The sequence below is a fragment of the Antechinus flavipes genome, chromosome 4, assembly GCF_016432865.1.
Source record: "Antechinus flavipes isolate AdamAnt ecotype Samford, QLD, Australia chromosome 4, AdamAnt_v2, whole genome shotgun sequence".
Taxonomy (NCBI): domain Eukaryota; kingdom Metazoa; phylum Chordata; class Mammalia; order Dasyuromorphia; family Dasyuridae; genus Antechinus; species Antechinus flavipes.
The window spans coordinates 40,741,471-40,763,566 of NC_067401.1; positions in this window are offsets into that span (position 1 = coordinate 40,741,471).

Here is a 22,096-nt window from a genome sequence, read left to right on the forward strand (position 1 = left end):
GGGATCGATCGTTCAGAGCACCGGACACGTCACCACGCCCTGGGAGAGCAGGGGAGGGAGCAGGGATGTCCGGGACAGATTGCGCGGACTGTTTGAACTTCTCATTTTGAACTGCCCGGGCTCAATAAAATTTTTACTCGAAAGCTCTCGGATAAATGAAAGGGTGAGCTGGGAAGCCTCTCAGCCGCACCTGAAAAGTCGGAAAGAACACAACTTCCACTCTCACTTGCTTATTTTAAGTGGTTCTGAACGCTCCCCTCAGTCTAGAACCCTTTATAGTGGGGGCTAATGTCCTGGTGGCCACAAGGACCACACAGTACGTTCCAGATCATTCTTTTATTCTCAAACCTTCACAGCAAAGGAAATTTGTTTCCCCCACCACCACCACCACCACCACCACCTAATACATGGATGAATGGAAGCACCACAAGAGATGTCCTTCAAGTCTCTCTATTCCTGACACCAAGGAGCATCTGGAAAGCATACCTGCTCTCGCCACAGCAAATAGATCTCGTGTCTCTGGAGTGTTTGCTTTTTTAAACGGAAGGGGAAAAAAAAAAAAATCCACCCCGGCCCTGTCGTCGTCCTTCATTACAAATTGAAAAGCCGGGGTGCGCGTGGGGAGGGGGGAGAAATGGGCCTCACCGTAATTAGAGCCTAGCACTCACTCCGCAAGTCCAGGTTTGGCTTCTTGCCGACAAGAATGGATGAGTGCACTCCTCGAGAGACAGGGGGACGAGAGGGAGAGCAGAGATTAAGGGTACCTGGGCAGAATCTGCCTGCAGGGATGGCCATCGCTAAAACTTGGGGGGAGGAAGTATTTCTCCACCCAAGTCAACCCAATCCCCTCTCACCTCCGGGCCTCCCTTTTCCCCTCAGAGCTGAGAGAGACTTAGGGACTCGTGGGAAAGTCAAAATTAGAGGTTGGGAGCATGGAGGGAAGGCCCTTATCTCAGAGACCGACCTTTCTCCCTTCATAAGTGCAGCAGCTCTACCTGCTTGGTCTCCCACCAGCGCCCCGTTTCCTGCACACTGGGGTCAATCTTCATCTTCCCCACCCTGCTTTGTGAAGGAGCTCCTTCACGCCATCTTTTACTCCTAAAAATAGACCTGAGAAATAAGTGGGCAAACAGACGGAACTATCTCCTAGGATCTCTCCCCTTCCTTCCTCTCCCCTCCCCTCCTCCCACCGAGCACTCCAACATCGCCTCCCTTCTCTCTCCCCCCCCACCCCTCTCCCCCCCAGAGTCAGCCGACAGACTGCTGACCCCCCACGGGCAAAGGTTAGAAAGGCCAGACGGGGTCAGCCGCACTTCAAATCCCGGCTTCTTCCTCCGACTCGGAAGAGATCTGGGAGGGGCCGGAGGGGTTGTAAAGGCAGTAACTCCTGTACTCCGGGATCAACCAACTGGCAACTGTTGCCACAAGAATCTCCAGGCTTTCTTTGTTACAAGGTATGTCGCCAAACTCCTTTGCCGAGGCACTAGCCGCGCGTTACAGAGTGTCGGCGGCCGGGCGGGGACGAGAGTAACCGATGGCACATCCAAACCCACGTTGGTTTTTCAACAAACAATCTGCAAACCTCCCTGGTCTCATGCTGACCTGTGCTTTCTGGACCAGGACGGACTCCGTCCCTTTAGATCTTTAAATCTGTGCGTGTGAAACACGATCCTTTTACAGACTCTGCCTGTGACTCTGCTTGTGCTCAGTCAGACGGAAAGGGATTTGAGTATATTGGCTACCTGCAGAGAGGTCGGGCTCCACTGTGGGGTGGGGGAGGGGCGGGCCTGCCCCTCCAACCCCCTCACACCCCAGGAAGAACCCCCCCACACACACCTCCTCCCATTGCTCTCTGGCTGAAACCTTAGCAAGGTATCAGATCCCCCTTGTCCTGAATCCTCTCCGCTCCGCTAAAGAAGCCTCTGCCTCTCCCTGACCAGGTGCCAACGTCCCGAGAGGAATCCCAGTGCACCGGTTTCAGGTCTGGGCTGGGAGCCAGGAGGATCTGGGCAGCAGTCCCACTGTAGCTGCTTACTGGACCAAGGTCACTTCTCTTGACCTCTTTTCCCCTCCCCTCTCAGATGAAGGGCTCGGCACTTAATGGCCTCTTCAATATACCCTTTGACCCTCCCATCCTGTGACCACATTGAGGGTGAAAGATTCAGCTCTGCTCTACTCTTGGGATGATGTGGGGCGATCCACAGCCCCCAGCACTAGAACACAGAACACAGCGCCTACCCCCACGGTGTCCATGGACTTGGTGCCCTGGAAAGAGGCACCAGCCTCATTCCCACCGGCCCTCTGGACAACCAGCAGCTGAGGTGAAGAGGAGGACCCAGTCGAGGCTGGAGGAGGATCTAGGGCAGACCCTCGTGGACACATTTCCCTGGAAGTTCAGGCTGGTCAACCCTCTAGGGAGCCCAGTGTTTTCCCAAGGTGGGTTGCACAAATCCTGGGGCCAGGCAGAGGCCCACTGGAAAAGATGCACACCTTGCTCTGACTGTGATGACGAATGGATCTGATTACGTCTCCTTTGCACTTGGAGAGGTGGGGAAGAGAGTTCCCTCTCCGTAAAGGCTCTTCTATAGTCAGTATTCCCTCAGGCAACTGTCTTGGGCAGTTGGTGGCAGAGTGGACAACTCCTGGACCAGCACTGTCAGCAAGACCAGACTTCAAATCTGCCTTTTGATTTGAATAGTCCCTTGGTCTTATAAATTTGTGTCAATTCCCCATGTACCCTAGTTATTAGACATATCAGACTTTTATTCAGGATATGTGGACAGATTTTTTTCACCACTTTATTCTTTCCCTCCTTGTCCTAGTTACTTTGATTTTGTTTTTATTTTATATAATCCAGATTGTCTTTTTGTCTTTTATATTTTGTCTTTTTTGTTTTTTAGAATCTTCTCTTATCTTGATTTGTGAAGGACTTTCCCATTCCTATCCAGGATAGTGCAAAGTACCTCCATATGTTCTCTTCTTTTTTTTTTTTTTTTTTTTTTTAAATGTACTGACCTTTCATATAGAGCTGAAGTATTGACATGGGGTGTATTTTGATATATGATAGAATTGCTGGTCCATATTCAATTTCTGCTGAACAGTTTCCTTTCAGTTTCTGTCTAAAATGGAGACCTTCCTCCTGGTTTGTTTTTTGTTTTTTGTTTTTTTTTTTCCTGTGGCTGATCAACAGTTGTGCTTTCCTTCACTATGCTGTATTACTTTTGGTCTTTGCTTATGTAATCTTTTCCTCTGATTTACTTTTCAATATTTTAAAATAAAACCAAATAATTCTTTGAAATACAGTTTGAAAGCTAGTTATAGGTGTATTCTTTTTTTTTTTTTTAAACTAATGTTTCATCTCATGTCCTTCCTTGGCATTTATATTGGTATTATATAAAATCTGAAAATTTAAGTAGCACAGTCATTTTCATTAGATTAGCATAAACAAACTGAACAATTATTTTTTTCCAATTTTCAATTTTCCTTTATAGCTGTTGAAACAAAACATACTTTGATAATGTCTTTATAAAAGACTCGATTTAATAGATTATTTTGAGTGGAACTTCTCTTTTCAGCAATCTTTATTTTCATTTGTAGAAATGCTATTTTCTGGATTTCTTGAATCTTGTAATTTTCATGAATATATTAATCATTTAATTTTTTCACTGATTCTCTGGATTTTTTCAAGTTAACCATCATTTGGTCTGTAAACAGGGAGATATTCTCGCCTTAAGTTCATTTTCCCAATTTGTTGCTCTAGTTAACATTTTTGGAACTATATCAAATAACACTGGTGATGAGATCATCTAGTACAGAGTTCTAATTGTTAGGAATATTTTCCTGAAATCAACTCTAAATTTTCTAAATTCCTTCTTGTTATGGGCCAGAACTCTGTACTTAACATAAGGATTCTTACAAGATGGTAACTCAGTGGAATTGATAAAGACAATGGTTATCTTAGTTTAGCATGGTGATGAATAGTGTGTGGTATAGCAAATCCAATTTACAAATACTCAGAAATATCTCATTAAGAATAGAAGTATTTATTCTTAGAATCTTGCAAGAAGGGAACTTCTCCAGATTGGACTCCAAATCAGTCTAGAGAGGTTAATTTACACAGAGATTAAAGTGAGTTATATAGTCCTGACCACAAGAATAATGCTTGTAAGTAACATGAACTTGTCAAATTTTGAGCTGAATTTTATGACTTTAAATCAGTTTTGCAACTGCTTACAACTGTTTTCCCTATTTTATTTTCCCAGATAAACTAAATCTCAATCTACCTTAGTTAATGATTTTATAAGAAACTATATATTCCCCTCACAAAGATTTGTTTAGAGATAAGTAATCCATTAAACTAGGATAACCAAGGAGACTTGGTTTACCTCAGGCTTCCTCAACAAATGGAGATTATCCAATTTACAGATCCCTTAGAATGTTTCCAGTTCATTAATTAGTTACCTTCTTCTAGGAAGTTAAATAAAGGTGCAGGAGATCAGATATTTCTATTAGAGGTTTTTAGTTCTCCTTTCCAGAGCCTTAATGATTAACCGACCCTTGAAATTGGGTCTGGAATTGATGAAGTTTAGGTTTTGGGGTTCCCTTCCAAATTATCAAATGACTGTTCTTGGGAAGTCCTCAGTTTCCCATTACGCTCAATAGTTCTCTAGTTCAGTACATGTACTTAGTACTTAATAAAGTTCCACAAGATTCGCACCTTTGATAATGTAATTGGAATAGAGCATATAAACTAGGACAAACTCAGACAGTGTCAGAGCCAGAGAAGACAGAGGAGACAGGAGCTCAAACTCTTGGAGCCAAAGAGAGAGACATTCATTCCATCTTCATCAGGCTCATGGTGGCTGGCCTGTCCTCCTGCTCCCCCTACTGAGACCAAGGCCTATTTGAAGGGCTTCAAGAAAGCTAACTGGGTCCCAGGAATGAAGACAATAAAGAATTTAGATTTTAACACCTGGCTATTGTGGTGATTACTGAAACAAAGGCTGCTCCAAGACCTTCAGAAAACCAACCTAGAACACTACACCTTCTTTGAACTTCTATTTACCCCACTGCTCCTGGTTTTTTCCTCTGAAGGAGTCATAAGCAACCCTATTCCTTTTTTCAATAGTCCTTCAACTATTTAAAGATTTTATATTTTTCCAACCCATCCCATTCTTTTCTTCTCTGGGCTAATTACCCCTAATTCCTAAGGTATGAATCATCAGGCTGGTTGTCTTCCTCTGGAAAAATATCAATGCATGTCTTAAAAACTTGACACCTAGAACCGAATACTAGAAGCCACCTACTCCATTTTACAGGTAAGGAGACTGAGATCCAGAGAATTGGCCTAAAGTCACACTGAAAATAAACAGCAGAGGGGAATTTGAACTTAGGTCTTCTAATTCCAGACTCAGTCTTCTTTCCATTTTACAACAGTTAGCTTTCCATTTCACTGAGCAGAAATCATACAGCTGAGAGCCTACTTTATAGTAAAGAAATGTAGACTTTTTAAGTTTCCAGAAACCCTACTGTTTTATCCATTCCCTGACAAATCTCACAAGAGACAAATTTTTTATTGATAAGGGGAAGAGGATTGTATGCACATCATCCAAGGAAAGGGAACACTATCAATCTTATACATCATGGAATTTCTAACCAGAAGAGACTTTAGTGACATCTAGCCCTTTTGGGGATCAGGCGCAGGTAAGTGACTTGTCCAAAATTTTAGGGCAGAGAAATTCATAATCCAAATCACAGACTCTGATCTGGATCTAACCATTTTTAATATTTATATCACAACTGTCTCACAGAAATTTTATTCTATTATAAAATGCTCTTTTCTTGTTACTTAGACATAGTTTTTGATTTTAAAAGAAACCTGGAAAATATTTGTGGACACCTATGCTGTGGGAGAGTGTTTTGGTTTGGAATTGGAATGAGAACAATTCACATGGGATTTTCTTTCAAAACTTTATTTTACAAAAGCAGGCAGGCAAAAGCATGGATAACTAATTGACAATTAGAATCGGGGAAGAATGCTTATATACCATAAATCTGGCTTAAGCTATGGTTAGAAATTCTAAAATTGATATAGAAATGCAGTGATTATTAGAAACAGTGTCTTTTTTAGATAGTAGCCTAGCCACAGAAACTTGTGAACACAGAAATAGTCAAAACATCAATGTGATTATCTGGGTTCAAGGAATTGGGAAGCATTTTTTAGCAGGTCTAAACATGCTTATATCAGTGATGTTAGAAAATTTTTGTGTTAATAATTTTCATAGGCTATCATGTCCTCTACACCTAAACAGTTTGTGGTATCCAGTTTCAAGTTGGCATTTGCCAGTCTTCACTGAACCCTCTAGCTGACTGCTTCCCTTGATTTGGATGAGATCATCTTGAAGGAGTCTGTCAACTTTAATATATATATATATAAAATAACTGTAGCATATATCACATGGAGGGATATATTCCTCTATGAGCATTTAATCTGGGTTTCAATTTTCAGTTACAACTCAGGAAAGGAATTTGTGGCTCCCAGCATTCCATTTCTGGATTTCCTTCCAGAACAGCTCATGTTTCATAACTTTTTACAGTTTACAATGAAGTGCTACTTTCCTTATAAATGTATGAAGTAAGCAGTCCACTTTACAGGTAAGGAAGCCGAGACTTAAGAGGTGTGGAAGACTACCTATTGAGTGTGTCAAGAGGGAATTCTTTTTCAGAGAGATGTTGTACTAAATGTCCTTTGCTGATTCCCACAGCTCTGAGATTCTATGACTCTGGAAGCCGTCAGCTGAATATTGGCCAGAGTTCATTCCCCTGTACCACCTGCTAAGACTTCTTCACGAAACTACAAGCCCTAGTAGCTACTTGCTGTGCCAACTTATAGCAAAGACTTTCCTGCCTGAGTGTGAAGTTCAGCCAAAGTATTCTGGCCCCCAGAACGACTGCATTCCCATTAGACAACTGAAAAGCTTTGTTGCTTTTAGAGGATTTCTACTCCCCAGGAACAGGTAAAAAGGCATTTGGGGCATTTTCCCAGTCATGTATTCTCTATACACAGGTGGTAATCTCTGCTGTCTGGGAATTTTTGTAAGCTTTAAGCACCGATTAATTAGCCAAAGATATTATACATCATCTGAAAGGGTATTGAACACAATGTGAAAAAAATGTGACTTTCTCTTTACACAAATCCATAACATTCTCCTCAAAGGCAAATTCTGGTTGCTGCCTGTGCTACCATATTCTCCTGCTGTGTTGCCAAGAGAAGAGCAACTGAAATCATCTAGGTCATGGAAGAATTGTCTCATGAGAAAAGACATTAGAAGAATTGCATACTCCCCTTTCCCCTCTCCCTCTCCCTTTCCCCTTTCCTTCTCCTCCCTCTCCTTTTTCCCTTTTTCTCTCCTTTCCCCCCTCCCTCTCCCTCTCTCCTCTCTTTTTTGCCTTTTCCCTCTTCTTTCCTTCTCCTTCTTCCTCTCCCTCTCTCTCTCCTTTCCCTTCTCCTCTCCCTCTTCCTCCCTCTCTCTCTCCCTCTCTGTTTCTGGTTCTGTCAGCTTCTCTTTCTGTCTGTCTCTGTCTCTCTGTGTCTCTATCTTTGTCCTAGTCTCTGTCTCTTTGTCTCTCCTTCCCCCTCCCCCCCCCCCCCCCGGCCCCGTTTTGAGGAAGAGAATGATCATGTATAGAGATAATGGAAGGAAGAAATAAGGTTAGATTTGGGGTCTGTGGCCCTGGGAGCAAATCCTAATTTTGCACCTCAATCTCCATTTGACCTTGTCCAAATCATTTAACTGTTCAGAGCTTCTGTTCTTTCATCTATAAAATTAGGGTTCTGAGAGGTTCTGAGATTTAGGGTCTAGCCCTAAATCTATGATATTATGATCTTATGGTTGGACATCAAGATTCCAGAATAGAGAGACAAAAATTGAGACAAAAAAACAAGTCAAGATAGTGGAGATGGGTTTCCTTTTCCTATATGAAACCATAGTACAAAGCAGAACTTAAACTTTTTCCACTCACCATCCCTTTTCACCCTAGAAATTTTTACATGACCCTGAGTATATAGGTATATAATATAGGCATCAAAATCAAACATTTACTGATAATAAATGATAAAGAGATGTTAAAAACCCAATTTTGATTGATATGTATATATAAGAAACTTTTATTATTTATTTTAGATGAAAGCAAATTGGTATTCTGATGAGATGGATGTGCTTTTTTATTTTTACATAAAAAATTAAATCTTGGAGGAATATCTGATACCTTTTACTGATGACAAATTTTTTCCACCCCAACTTTCAGTGTTGTGCCAGTTTCCTTTTATTGTTCTGCCTTGGTTTCCCCAAATTGTCCTGCCTCAGTTTCCCTGAATTGTTCTGCCTCAATCCCCCTGATTGCAATCCCCCTTTCCTGTTCATTAGGGCTGAAATAATTAGGGTTGTAGAGATCTGGCCACTCTGGCATTTCAAAAGACAGGGCTCTAGATGTCCTAAATTACATACCTAATTGGTATCCTTTATCTTTAACTTCTAGACTTTCTGTCTCTAGTGACTACTCCCCACCCCCCTTCACTCCCATTTTATCAGAATTTATGATTCTGATAAATCATATCAGATTCAGAATATCTGAACTTATGTCATTCAGCTCTTCATCTCAACCAAAATTTGATCCACTTCCAGCTCTAATTGATCTATGACTTCAGGAGTGAAGATTTGCTACGTGTCCACTGTGTGCAAGGCACTGGCTATAGAAAAAGTGTAAAAATATCCCCATCCTTAAGGAATTTACATCCTTCTGGGGTATGGGTGGAGGATGACATATGTGAACACAAGTCTAAGAGTGGAGATTTTCAGGCATGGTCCTTCAAAAAGCAGTCACTGAATCTAAGGGTACCTTCTCTTCACTTCAGATCCCACTTGTTTGTAGGTGATAATACCGGCCCATTCACCTCTCTGATTTTGTCTTCTAAATTTTTTCTAGCACAATAGCAAACTTTCATGGATAGATTCAATATTCACTCCAAGCAGTACTATGAGTATGAATATCTACCAAAATTAACCTCTTCACTGGATTATTTCAGTAACGGATACTTGTTACTAGATCAAGTGTTACAAGTATTAATTTCTCTTTTTATTGTCACATTCATCTATATCTAGATGTCAGACATCTATACCTGTTTGTTGGGAAACCTTTAGGGTTACCAGGAAACAAACTTTAATTTATCAATAGTATTGTTCCAGCTATAAGCTTTTCTATTGTACAGTTCAGTCTAACTCTCCATGGCCCCATTTGGGGTTTTCTTGGCAAAGATTCTTCTCCATATTATTTTACAGATGAGGCAAATAGGATTAGGTGACTTGGGTCATACAGCTAGTAAGTGCCTGAGGCCAGATTTGGACACAGAAAGAAGTCTATTTACTCCAGGCTTGGGGTTCTATCCACTACAGCATGTAACTGTACCAGGTATGGCCAATCAAGTGCTTAATGTTCTGTTTTGTTGTAATTTGGGGGATATGAATATCAACAGTCACTTCAGGTCAGTTCAACCTTTATACTATTTTCAAGACACTATGCTTTGAGATGAAGATACATACATGACAATATCACCAGTCTGGTGCTTACCAGAGCTTACCAGAGCAGGAATAAGAAATTCAAACCAAGAAATAGAATGCAAAGGAGTATCATATTGATGTAATCCTGGCTCTAAAACTATGTAACATAATCCTTATGAACAATGGTTTCAAATGTTTGGTAGAATTCACTTGTAAAACTCTATGGTCCTGATGCTTTTTTCTTAGAAAGCTCATTTATGATCCATTCAATTTCTTTTTCTAAAACAGGTTTATTTAGATAGTGAAGTATAAAATGGATGATTTTTATTATTTTAAATTTAAAAGGTCTTATAAAAACAAAACCAAGATCAGAAGGAAAGCAGAAAATTGGAGGAAATTTTTATGGACAGTTTCACAGATCAAGGTCTCATATTTCAAATATTTAAAGAACTTTATTGAATTATAAGAATCTCAGTCATTCCCCCCCACCCAAAAAAAAAAAAAATTGGTCAAAGTATATGCACAGACAGTTTTCTGGTGAAGAAATAACAATTTATAGGGTTGTATAGGCTGCTACCTATTTCACTTTTTTTTTTTAAAGCTGCTTATTGTAATCATGAGGCACCCAGGTGTCAAAGTGGACAGAGGCCTAGTGTCAGAAAAACTTGCCTACAGATAGTTACTAGGTGTGTGATCCTGATCAAGTTAAATAACTTTTGTTTGCTTCATATTCCTCGTCTGTAATATCTGTAAACCCTGCCTGTCGGGGTTGAAATGAGGATCAAATAAGATAAAAACAAAAAGCTATACAAATGCTACTTATTATTATTTATATAGTCCCAGGATTAAAGAAAGAAGGGAAATTATCCTATATTTTACCATCTTGATGGAATTAAAAGTTTTATTAGTAACCTTAGAGACATACATAAAAATAAGGTATGGGAGGGTTTGTTTGATGTATAGTTCTTCACTCCATGAGGGAGCAGTGAGATTGGCTGGAACAAAAACAGAGACTTTATTTAGAAAAATAATGAGTCTAAGCTAACACAGAATCTTCCTGGGATCTTAAAGATCTTAAAGACTTTATCTGGGAAGAGATACAAAAGTATGATTGTTTCCATAGTTCAACAGGAACAAATTAGTAATTAAAGGGAAAGTCTGGTGATATGGTGATAAAATACAGAACACAGTAAATGTCTATATTTTTTATTCTTTCTCTTTTCTGATCTTTCCCACACAATGCCCCCAAATTGATATGTCTAAAATATCTGTGACCAATGTACTTTCCCTTTCCAAAACTTGTCATTGACTCCTTTTTGCTTCTATAATACAGATAAAATTATCATCCTAGCATTTAAGGCCCTCTAAGACCCCCCATACCCTTCCAATATTACTCCCCTTTATGTCTCTTTATTTTAGCCAATAAGAATACTTGTCCTTTATACACAAAATTCTACATTCCGTATTCCATTTTCTCTAAGTTTGCCTAAGCAGTCCCCCATATCTACAATGAACTTCCTCCCAGCCTGTGTCTCTAACATACAGTTTAGGGGCAACTTCCTACCACAGGATGTTGTTAGTCATCTCCTTGTATCTTTTTTGATAAATAGCTCTGTGTTTGTTTATGTATTACTTTTCCTTTACCTAGCTTTCAAAAGTTGTGAAGGAAGTAACAAATATGTGGTGCAACAAGCACTTTTCTTGGGTGGTGGCAGCTTTTGTGTTAATAGCCAATAGTAAGGAATGAGTAGTATCTCCTTTTTTGCATAACTCTTATTGGTAATTGGAGTGCTATCAAATCAGAATGCAAACTGACAGGTTCCTCAATTTGCAGAGAAATTCAATAAATGAATCTTCAATAGTTTTGAACTTAATATATCCATATTACTTATAAATCCGTGAGAAACTTCTTCCATAATACTAGTGTTAAAAGAAACTATGAATGTTTATGTTAATATAGATCACTTGTTCTTCACAGGAAATTTCTATTTTCATAATGTAATTATCAAATTGAACCCAGTAGGATTGGGGAGACATCCCAAATGGAAGACCAAGCTGCACTATTCACTGCTTCCCCCAGTTGCAAGCTAGTCCAGGAGTAGATTTTCAATCAACTCTCTTAGAGGGTAGAGAAAAATCCTTTGTCTAGAAATTCATGTGAGGAGATGGTGTGATCCAAATGAGACACACCAAAGACAGGAAGGAGAGCGAGCTTTATACTGCTAGTCCTGTTTTTTTTTACTCCTCTCTTCAAAGCTCAGATTGGTCTGAGTTACAATCCCAGTTAAAATTGGTCAGATTTACAATCCTGTTTATCTGCCCATTCCATAGTCAGAAAATGGTAGCTCTCTCCTCCCCCAGATGTGTCAGTTAATATGTATGAGGTTCATTAAGCACGAGTTCTTGGCAAAAAGTTTCTTGGCTCACAAGGTGATAGGTTGGAGATATCTTAAAATATTTCATATCCACCTCCTCCATCCTGTTTTGCAATGTTTCTGGAAATCTGTCAGCATTTCTTACAATTCTCCCATTTTTTCTTAATAAGGATTTAGTTTCCACATCATTTCTGTTGCCCCTTCTTCAAACCTTTTTTAACATCAATTCACATTCCTCGCCACTAGTGGGACTACTAATCCTTTCTACTACTATTTTGACTCCTCCATTACCAGATACGTGTATCAGCCTTGTCAATTGACTATTCTGCAATTTAGGTTATTTATTGAATCATGAAAGGAAGATATATGGCAGCAAGATCACCCCACTCAGGACCAACAATATGATTCTCAATAGTTGTCTCCACCATGACTCTGTAAACCAGCTCATTTAGGAGATATCAAATGGGCCAATCCAGATTTCCATAGGGATATGGTCCAGTTTTCTTCTACTTTGTGTAATTCCCTTTACCATTGTCATCTATTTTTATAAGCATTTTGATAAATTCAATTTACCACATACTCCTCCTTCTTCTGTTAACAAATAATCTAGTACTAATCTAAGCTGAATGACTACTTCCCTAGTCTAGGTAGCCTGATCAGCTAGTAAATCTAAAGTTCTTGTAGTTTGATTAATGATAATCTCCACCACTGCCTGAGATCTTATAAACCTATTAAGTATGTAAACTGGATTTCTATAATCCCAATTCTCATTTTGTGTCCAAGTGGCTAGTCCATAAATTTGAAATGTTCTCTCTAGGGGCCAGGTATCTCCTCAACCATTAGCATCATTGGTATTGGTAAATGAGTTATCAAAACTCATCTTTCTCCCTGTTTAAATCATAATATAACTGTATTCCCAGATGATCTCTTCCCTGCTCAGGCAAGAAGAACTTGGAACTTAGAACTGACTATATATAACAGATAACAATATAACAGTTTCCTAACCAGTTTACCAGCAAGTGAGGATATTCATATTCTACTTCCCTACTCTATGTTTACTCATACTCACTTCTCCTAAGTTATCTCCTCCTCCTGTCTAGTTCAAGCAATACTTGCCCTGAACTGATCCTATCAAATGCCATTGATGTTTTTCCAGACTGGACCAGAACCCTGTACTTCTGACTAGTTACTAAGAATCCAGGGTGCATTCAAAGTTTCAGTTACCCAGGGTCATCTCTCAAGCTGTTATGAAACACTACAAATCCAGCAATTGGTCACAGTGAATGATTTGGCAATTACTTCTATCAGTTGTACTTATTTTCCTCCTCAAGGGAATTGGGACTCCAGAGATTAATACAACCAGAGTAAGCAGGACAATGGGAGTATATTTGGTTCTCATTTTCCCCTAGCTTATCCTAGCTTTTCCAAATTTTACTAGATAAAGAAAGTAAACATATTTCCCCTTCCCTCACTAAGTGTGTGGTTGCCCAAGAGGGCAAACATACAAATACAAACAAAAGTATTCCATATAATACAAACATTGTACCAAATGTCAGCCCAAAGAAGGTCAACCCTAAATCAACAGTTATTTGTTTTTTTCTTGTGGAGGATGTCCCTTTACCTTGGTGTGAGTAGTTTATTCCTTTTTCAGTAGTTTTTACAGCAATTTCTATAATCAGCAATATCTGATAAAGTCAGATACAATTTTTCTTTTTCCAAGTCTTTATGAACATCCAGTTACATGGCTTGAAAGGACAAGTAGCATATTTAAGCAGTGGGTCTATGCAAGCAAGCCTTTATGATAAAGTTCTGAAAGGGAGGGTGATAATGCCAGCATATAAGACCTTAAAAATCTATCTTTACTATCAAAAGTGGAAAGTTCAGTGTTTCTACCCATGTATGGCAACCCATATAGCACTGCATAAGGGGACAGTCCTGTGATCAGTCCTTACAGAGTTATTGGCAGGTATTTGGCCCAAGGCAGTTGGATTTCCAATCCTAATTTTGACCATTGCCTTTTAAGATTCTTATTCATTCTCTCCATCCTTCCTGAGGATGGGGTGCCATGAGGTACAATATTCCCAAGGAATATCCAGGCTGGGCATACTGTTTTATGGAACTCAGGATATAAAATGAGTCCTGTTGTCTGAGTCAATTCTTTCTACTAACCCAAATTTAGGAATTATTTGTTTTTAAATCATCTTGCTCACCCTTGAAGTAGCAGCAGAATTCAAGGAATAAGCTTCAAATACCCTGTCAGGTGATCTTCCACAATCTCCCTTCTGATGTTCATGTATATGGGCTATTGCAATTTCAGAGAGAAGTAATAAATCTCCTAATGTCATATGAGAGAAACTGAGGCAAACAGAGACTGATTTTTAATCGTTGATGTGGAGTTTAAGCTAGCTGACCAGATGGGACCCTTGTTGAAAGCATTCCGTGCAGATAAACCAAGGCAGGGAAGTTTATATATAGAGAGAGAGAGTTTTAGCTAACTAGGTTTTGGAAACAATACATAGTCTGAATATACAGTCTTGATCACAAAATAGAAAATTTTGATTACATCAAATTAAAAAGCCTTCGTACAAACAAAACTAATGCAAACAAGATTAGAAGGGAAGCAACAAACTGGGAAAACATTTTCACAGTTAAAGGTTCTGATAAAGGCCTCATTTCCAAAATATATAGAGAACTGACTCAAATTTATAAGAAATCAAGCCATTCTCCAATTAATAAATGGTCAAAGGATATGAACAGACAATTTTCAGAGGATGAAATTGAAACTATTACCACTCATATGAAAGAGTGTTCCAAATCATTATTGATCAGAGAAATGCAAATTAAGACAACTCTGAGATACCACTACACACCTGTCAGATTGGCTAAGATGACAGGAAAAAATAATGATGAATGTTGGAGGGGATGCGGGGAAACTGGGACACTAATGCATTGTTGGTGGAGTTGTGAACGAATCCAACCATTCTGGAGAGCAATCTGGAATTATGCCCCAAAAATTATCAAATTGTGCATACCCTTTGATCCAGCAGTGTTTCTATTGGGCTTATATCCCAAAGAAATACTAAAGAAGGGAAAGGGACCTGTATGTGCCAAAATGTTTGTAGCAGCCCTGTTTGTAGTGGCTAGAAACTGGAAAATGAATGGATGCCCATCAATTGGAGAATGGCTGGGTAAATTGTGGTATATGAATGTTATGGAATATTATTGTTCTGTAAGAAATGACCAGCAGGATGAATACAGAGAGGACTGGCAAGACTTACATGAACTGATGCTGAGTGAAATGAGCAGAACCAGGAGATCATTATACACTTCGACAACGATATTGTATGAGGACATATTTTGATGGAAGTGGATTTCTTTGACAAAGAGACCTAACTGAGTTTCAATTGATAAATGACGGACAAAAGCAGCTACACCCAAAGAAAGAACACTGGGAAACGAATGTGAACTATCTGCATTTTTGTTTTTCTTCCCGGGTTATTTATACCTTCTGAATCCAATTCTCCCTATGCAACAAGAGAACTGTTCGGTTCTGCAAACATATATTGTATCTAGGATATACTGCAACATATCCAACATATAAAGGACTGCTTGCCATCTAGGGGAGGGGGTGGAGGGAGGGAGGGGAAAAAAATCGGAACAGAAACGAGTGCAAGGGATAATGTTGTAAAAAAAAAAAAAATTATCCTGGCATGGATTCTGTCAATATAAAGTAATTATTAAATAAAAATTTTAAAAAATGAATATACAGTCTTATAGAGGAAACAAAGACAGATAAGAGGGGCAAGGATACTGGGAAAACAGACAAGCCATAATCCCAGAAAAGGATCATAACTTTATCTTGATAGGATAGGGGTCCTGTCATGAGGCAATACTTAAAAGGAGGGGGAATTATCCTAGCAAGAATGGAGATAATGGACCTGGATTTTATGACACAATGGTAGGTAAAGGTGGTTGGAGCTTCAAGGATTTTCCTGGGCTCTTTTTAAAAACTTAATTCTTCCAGTCTTAATGGCAAAGAAGAGGGTGGAGTAGGGGTGGCTATAACCCATTATCCAGCACTCAACACCAACACTTGCTTAATCAGCTCTCCATGGACTAGTTCCTTCCCTTTGCTGTTAATCAGTTCCCTTCTTCCCATTTTTTCAATAGTATGTACCCTACCATAAGCATATTTAGAGTCAGTGTAGAAAATCTCAACCTCTTCTTTTAGGGCCTTAAGTACATGACTTAGAGAATACCACTTACATGTTTGAGTGGATTATTGTTTTGGCAAGACCTCTAATCCTATCACTTGCCAAGTTTCCCCATCTATTATTGTATAGCTGTTTTTATACTTTCCTTCCACCACCTTGGAAGACCCATCAACAAACAATCTTCTCCTGTTTTGAAAGGAGTATCCTTTAAATCCTGCCTCACTTTAGTTTGAAAGTTCATCAGATCCAAACAATCATGCTCTAGCTCATTTTGACTCATCCTTTCTTTTTGCAGAAGAGCTGCAGATTGACATCATTATCAATGACCATCCTTTTCCATTAATATAGCCTCCTATTTTAAGATCCTTGAATCAGTCAACCAGCTCCCTGCCTTTTTGTTTAGGATTGTCCTAACTTGGGGGGTAATACTTCCCCAAACAATATTTTCTACTCTTTCCTACTAATATGGCTGTGGCTGCTATAACTTGGACACATTTGGGCCATCGCTGAAACACTGGGTTGTAGTGATTTTGACAAGGCCACTGGCTGCCTTTGTCTGGTCCACAACTGAGTTGTGAGTCACAACTCTCCCTTATCTACAATGACAAACAGATAAAATGGTTTGTCTGGAGCAAGGAGGGCCAGGACTGGAGCAGTCATGAGGATGTGCTCCAATTTGAACACCTTTTTCTTGCATCTTTCTATGTTAGGGCCTCAGGTTCTTCTGCTAATAATTTCTTATATAATCCTTTAGTCATTTGAGCATGAGTCTATCCATAATCTGCAATACCCAATCAATCCCAGGAATTTCCTAAACTTCTGCTTAGTTGGGGTAAGGGAAGGTGAATAATTCTTTGAACTTGCTCAGGGCTGGTTTTCCTTGTTCTTTCAATGATTAAATATCTAAACCAAATACCTAACCTCTTTCTCCACAAATTGTAATTTTTTAGGTGAAACTTTCAAACCGTGGGTGCCCCAAAAGTTCAATAATGCACGTCTTTCCTTTTCTTTCCAGACAAAAGGAGATCATTCATATGTTGTAACATATGTTGTTTCCAAGGGGAACTGGGAATAACTCCAATATCCTTTCCAAAAGGTGCTAAAGATCCTTCATCCTTCATCCTGGTGCTGAAGAGTGAGATTCCTTAGGGTTCATCCCTTGTGGTTGTAGGTACTGGTTCTCATCCTTGCCCTTTTAAAATCATCAGTCTAATTCCTTGCATAGTTTTTATCTTTAATCTGATCATTTTGGCGATGGCAGTTTGCACTATATTCGTGATCAATTTGATCATGCATGGGAGGCACATAGGAATCAATACAATTCCACTAATGGCTACAAGCAGGAACCACAAGGCCTGTTTCCACCAACTATCTCCAAATCAGGACCATCAAGACATATTAAAAGATGACTGCCAAGTTTGTACAGGGACCCGTGCTAACTTCCGAATGTCTTGCATAATTTCTTTTACCACAGCCCTGTTATTGTCTATTCTCATGCAACAATTGGATAAGTTGAGTTTCTATATATACCTCCTTCCTCAGCTAAGAGATAGTCTAATACTAATCTATGTGGTAATACTGCCTTTCAGGTCTGAGTGGTTTTGGTCAGCCAACAAGTCAAGAGCCTTAGCTGTTTGGTTGGTGATAACTTCAACTACTGCCTGGAGCCTAATTATCCTATTTAGCATATATATAGGGGTCCTATATCCCCACCTTCTATCTTGAGCCCAAGTTGCAGCCCCATAGGTCTTAATGATTCTCTCAGGTGGCCACATCCATTAGCTTCTCCAGATTGAGTAATAAAGGTATCTATGTTCCTTCTAGGCCTGTCCAATTCCTCATTTAGTGGAACACCCAGTTGATTTCCAGGTAGAATTTCTCAGGTAGAAAAAAAGATTCTTTGTCTAACTAGCCCAATATAAAGACTCCGGTCCAATTTAATGGGAGGTGTGTGTAAGCTGTCTCCCCACAAATCCAATAATGCCCTTTCAAGGCAAGGGAAATATATAGGTAGATTCTCATTACCTAAAAATTCAGATAAATGGCTAACACTGCTATTCTTGAACCAGAAGCACTTCTACAACCCAAACCTTTCAGCTGATGTATCCTATTGGACCCCTCTAGACAATCCAGGGCCTTGTATCATTCTGGGTAGAATTACACTGCAAACAGGTGTTGTGATTTGAGCTATTCAGGCAGAGAAGTTTGGCCAAGAAGCACAGATTTGTGTTCTACCACTGCTCCATAGATCCACTCACATTTACTAACTTCAATCAGATTTTCCTTTCCTCCTTGCTTTAAGCAATATTCTCCTCATTCTTCAACTGCTAACTCTTGGTAATGTCTTTCTTTAGCTCCCAGAATCCAGTGCCATTATGAATTAAAGAAAAATTGCTTAGTAACCACTCAGGTCTGAGAGGTATGGGACCAAGTTGGGGCTCTCCACAGATCCAGCAATCGGTTACATTAAAAGTACTAGCAATAGTTTGTATTAGAATCTGAAAGGTGTTGCCCTCCCATGGTGCACCAGGAATCAGCCTAGAGGAGATCAGCAGGTAGAATACCAGTAAAGTCAAAAACGCCAATGATCCCTCCTCCCATCCCCTCCCTCCTCTCCTCCCCCCCCCCCCCATCACAAAGGATCTTATTTTATCTAAATCCAGTTATAGTGCCCCAGATTAACACACAAGGTATTCATTAATTTTCCTTCAGACCCACCTCAGGTGGACACAGAGTCTATCTGTGGGCTCAGGATCTACTATCCATTCTTCCGTAGAAGAAACTGGTCCTTTTATCAGGGTGTGATGAATCCAACCGTGTTACTACTGTGTTCTTACAGCAATGTCTGAGGTCAAAAGGACTTGGAAGGGTCCTTCCCAGGTTGGGGTCAATTTTTCCTCCTCCCAGGTTTGAATCAGGATCCAGTCTCCAGGCTGGTATTTGTATACAGCAAATTCTAAAGTAGGGTCTGAGCAATAAGTCCTTTTAATTACAGTTCATGTAAATGCTTAACAAGTCGTAAAATATATTTTCTAATAAACAAGTCTTTGGTGTCCCATACAGGTTCTATACTTCTTTGTCTTCTTCCTCCAGGATATGAATGTCCACATAGGAGTTCATAAGGTGACAATCTGATATCCCTCCGAGGTTTAGTCCTGTTTGGGTTCTTAGCCCAAACTCCTGAGTGACGCGGATCATATATAACCAGCAATGCCCGGTGACTAGAATGACGAAGACCATGAGTAATGAGGGGCAAGAGGCAGAATGTTGAAAGATTCCGTTTATTACAAAAACAGCAAGCCCTTTTCTCTTCTCAGTATATGCTTCTAGTTCCTATAGCTTAGCGTAGGCACATTCTAGCCAATAATAGCAGATATATGGTTCCCTATATGGTGATCTATAAGAAGCTACACGTAAGTACAAAGTGAACATTCCTTTCCTAATAAGGTATGTGGGTATTGTTCTCTCATCCTGGATTTGGCATGCCTCTCCCAAATCTGCCACACTGTTTCTCGGGTGGGACCCCTTCCTCCCAACTCCATCTTGTTCACCCTTATAAGGCCACCCTCAGTTTACTTGAACTGCGCCTTATGCGATGTCCAAGGCTGGTGGGGGGTTGGCAAGTCCTCTAAAATTCCCCCTTTTTTGTTTTTATGTGACAGTTCCACAAGCTTAAATTTTTGTGCATTAATAGCATACCAGATGGAGGTTAATACAGATCTCAAAATCATTGGTAGTAAACACAGGGTTGCTACAATTACCAACATAATTGCTCCTAGAGTGATTCCAAATTGTTTCAAATGACCTCATGGGTCAGCTTATTGATAAAATGAGATGATTTTTTTCTGTAACATCACTGGGTCAAATTCTTTGGTCAATGGTTTGATCAATACTATCTACAATTTGAGTCAATCTACTTGATTCATAAGAAACATTTCCCCAACTTAATCCATGTAATTGAGTCCTAATTATCTCCCACTGTATGTGTGTTTCATTATATATTGCATCCGTTAAACAATATTTATTGTATCTATAATCACATTGTAATTCTTGCTGTAATTCTAAATATTGCACCTCTTCTCCTAAAAAACTGGACTGCCTTTTGTAATCTAGGTATAGCTTCATAAAATTCCTCATCAACCTTTAATTGTCTCCTAAATCTGGCTGATACATTTTTCCTGGCTTCTGTTATTTGGTTTTGAGTGTTAGATATAGATAAAGTAAATGCTGTGGTGACTACAATAGCCTCAGCTAATTAGGTTATTCCTAATATAACACATGATATATGCTTTTTGTCCTAGTACCTAGTTCATTCATTTTTTCTTGTAAGGCCTCAAAAATATTATCACTACAGGTACAGTACCAGGAGTTTGCTTTCACAATAGTTAAAGTGTAGTGGAGATGAGCGACTATGTACATTCTCCCCTTGAATTTTGGCCCAATGCAGGTTTGTACCTGACATCTAATACATGTCAAATTGAAGATTCCTTCTCTATATGTTGTGATTCTAGACATGTTGTTTTTATCTACAAGAAATGCATAGCTTTTTCTAGACAAACTCTGACAGTCAGAGTGACATTGCTTGTAACATTATTCCTAGGGTAAATTCTCACTAATTCTGGCATCCCTTGTACTGTCACGCCTCCTACAGCAGCAACTGCTTTCTCTATACCTTTTATTTCCAGCCCTGAATTATGAATGTATTTCAGTCTTGGATATTCTACTACCTGTACATGCCCATATGTACATGGTGGTGTTACGATAACAGACTAAAGACTCAGTATTAGTTCTCCTGCCTTAAAGTGATTTGTGCATACTGATGCATGATGCACTCCTTAAAAGGCATAAAACCTGGATAATGGTACATTATTGATAGGTTGTGGGGAAGGATGCTATTACAGAATTTGCTATGCCTGTTGTTCAACCAATTATTATATTTGCTGAGAGGAATATCTTGACCTTCTAGTCTCTAAGTGTACAAGTGATATCAGTGCATGCTAATGGATAAGGTACCTGCCTCTGCTCTTATGGATGTGTCCTCTAGATACATGACACCATCCCTTAGTGAAGCACACTAATCCACTAAACCTATACTATTTCCATAGTATTATCACTTATCCCCTGTCCAAACTCCCCCATTACTTTTTGGGTGCATAATGGTAGCCCCTTGGTTAGTCCTGTAAAATTAAATGTCTTGTTGAATGTCATTGATTGTTTGTTGTCTGAGTCCCATTCAAAACCACCCTCTTTAAACATATGGCATAGGTTACCATATCGAATAAATTCTGGCATAGTCTCTGTCCATGTGAGCACTTTTAGCCAAGGGGGGAATGGGATGAAAGCCCATCTATGTGTCTGCTTGATGCTTTCAGATGTCAAGATGGGAGCTATTCCTATCGTTATCAGGATGCTGCTGAGTATTCTGCTGATGATCTTCATTTTGTATGTTGCTAGTTTTGATCAGTTCCATTAGGTGCTTTTTTCTCTTCTTCACACGCTGCCTCTTTCCCTGTGATTTCTTTCCCATCGTGCAGTACGTGGATTCTTCTCACTGGAATCCACTTTTCTTTTTCTCTTGTGGAAATACAAAAATACTCTTTTCCCCATATTAGCACTGTATGTGGCCCATGCCGTTGTTTCTCATGATCTCTCCATATGACCCTCGCTTCTGTTGTGGAGTTCTCTTTTCTCTTTTTACTTTCAAATTTTGTAACTGATATTTCATGGCTGGAAATAGACCTTTGTCATCAAATTTTAAATAGTTTATCATATAAACTGCTGTTTGTAATTTGTTATGAATAGATCCATGAACTTTTTGTTTTTCAAGGTAGATCTTGAGAGTCTGATTATTCCATTCAACAATAATCAGCCCTGTCTGATTATGGGGGATCCTTGTTATATGTTTAATATGGTATTTGAAACAGAATTGTTGGAAAAATTTTGAAACATA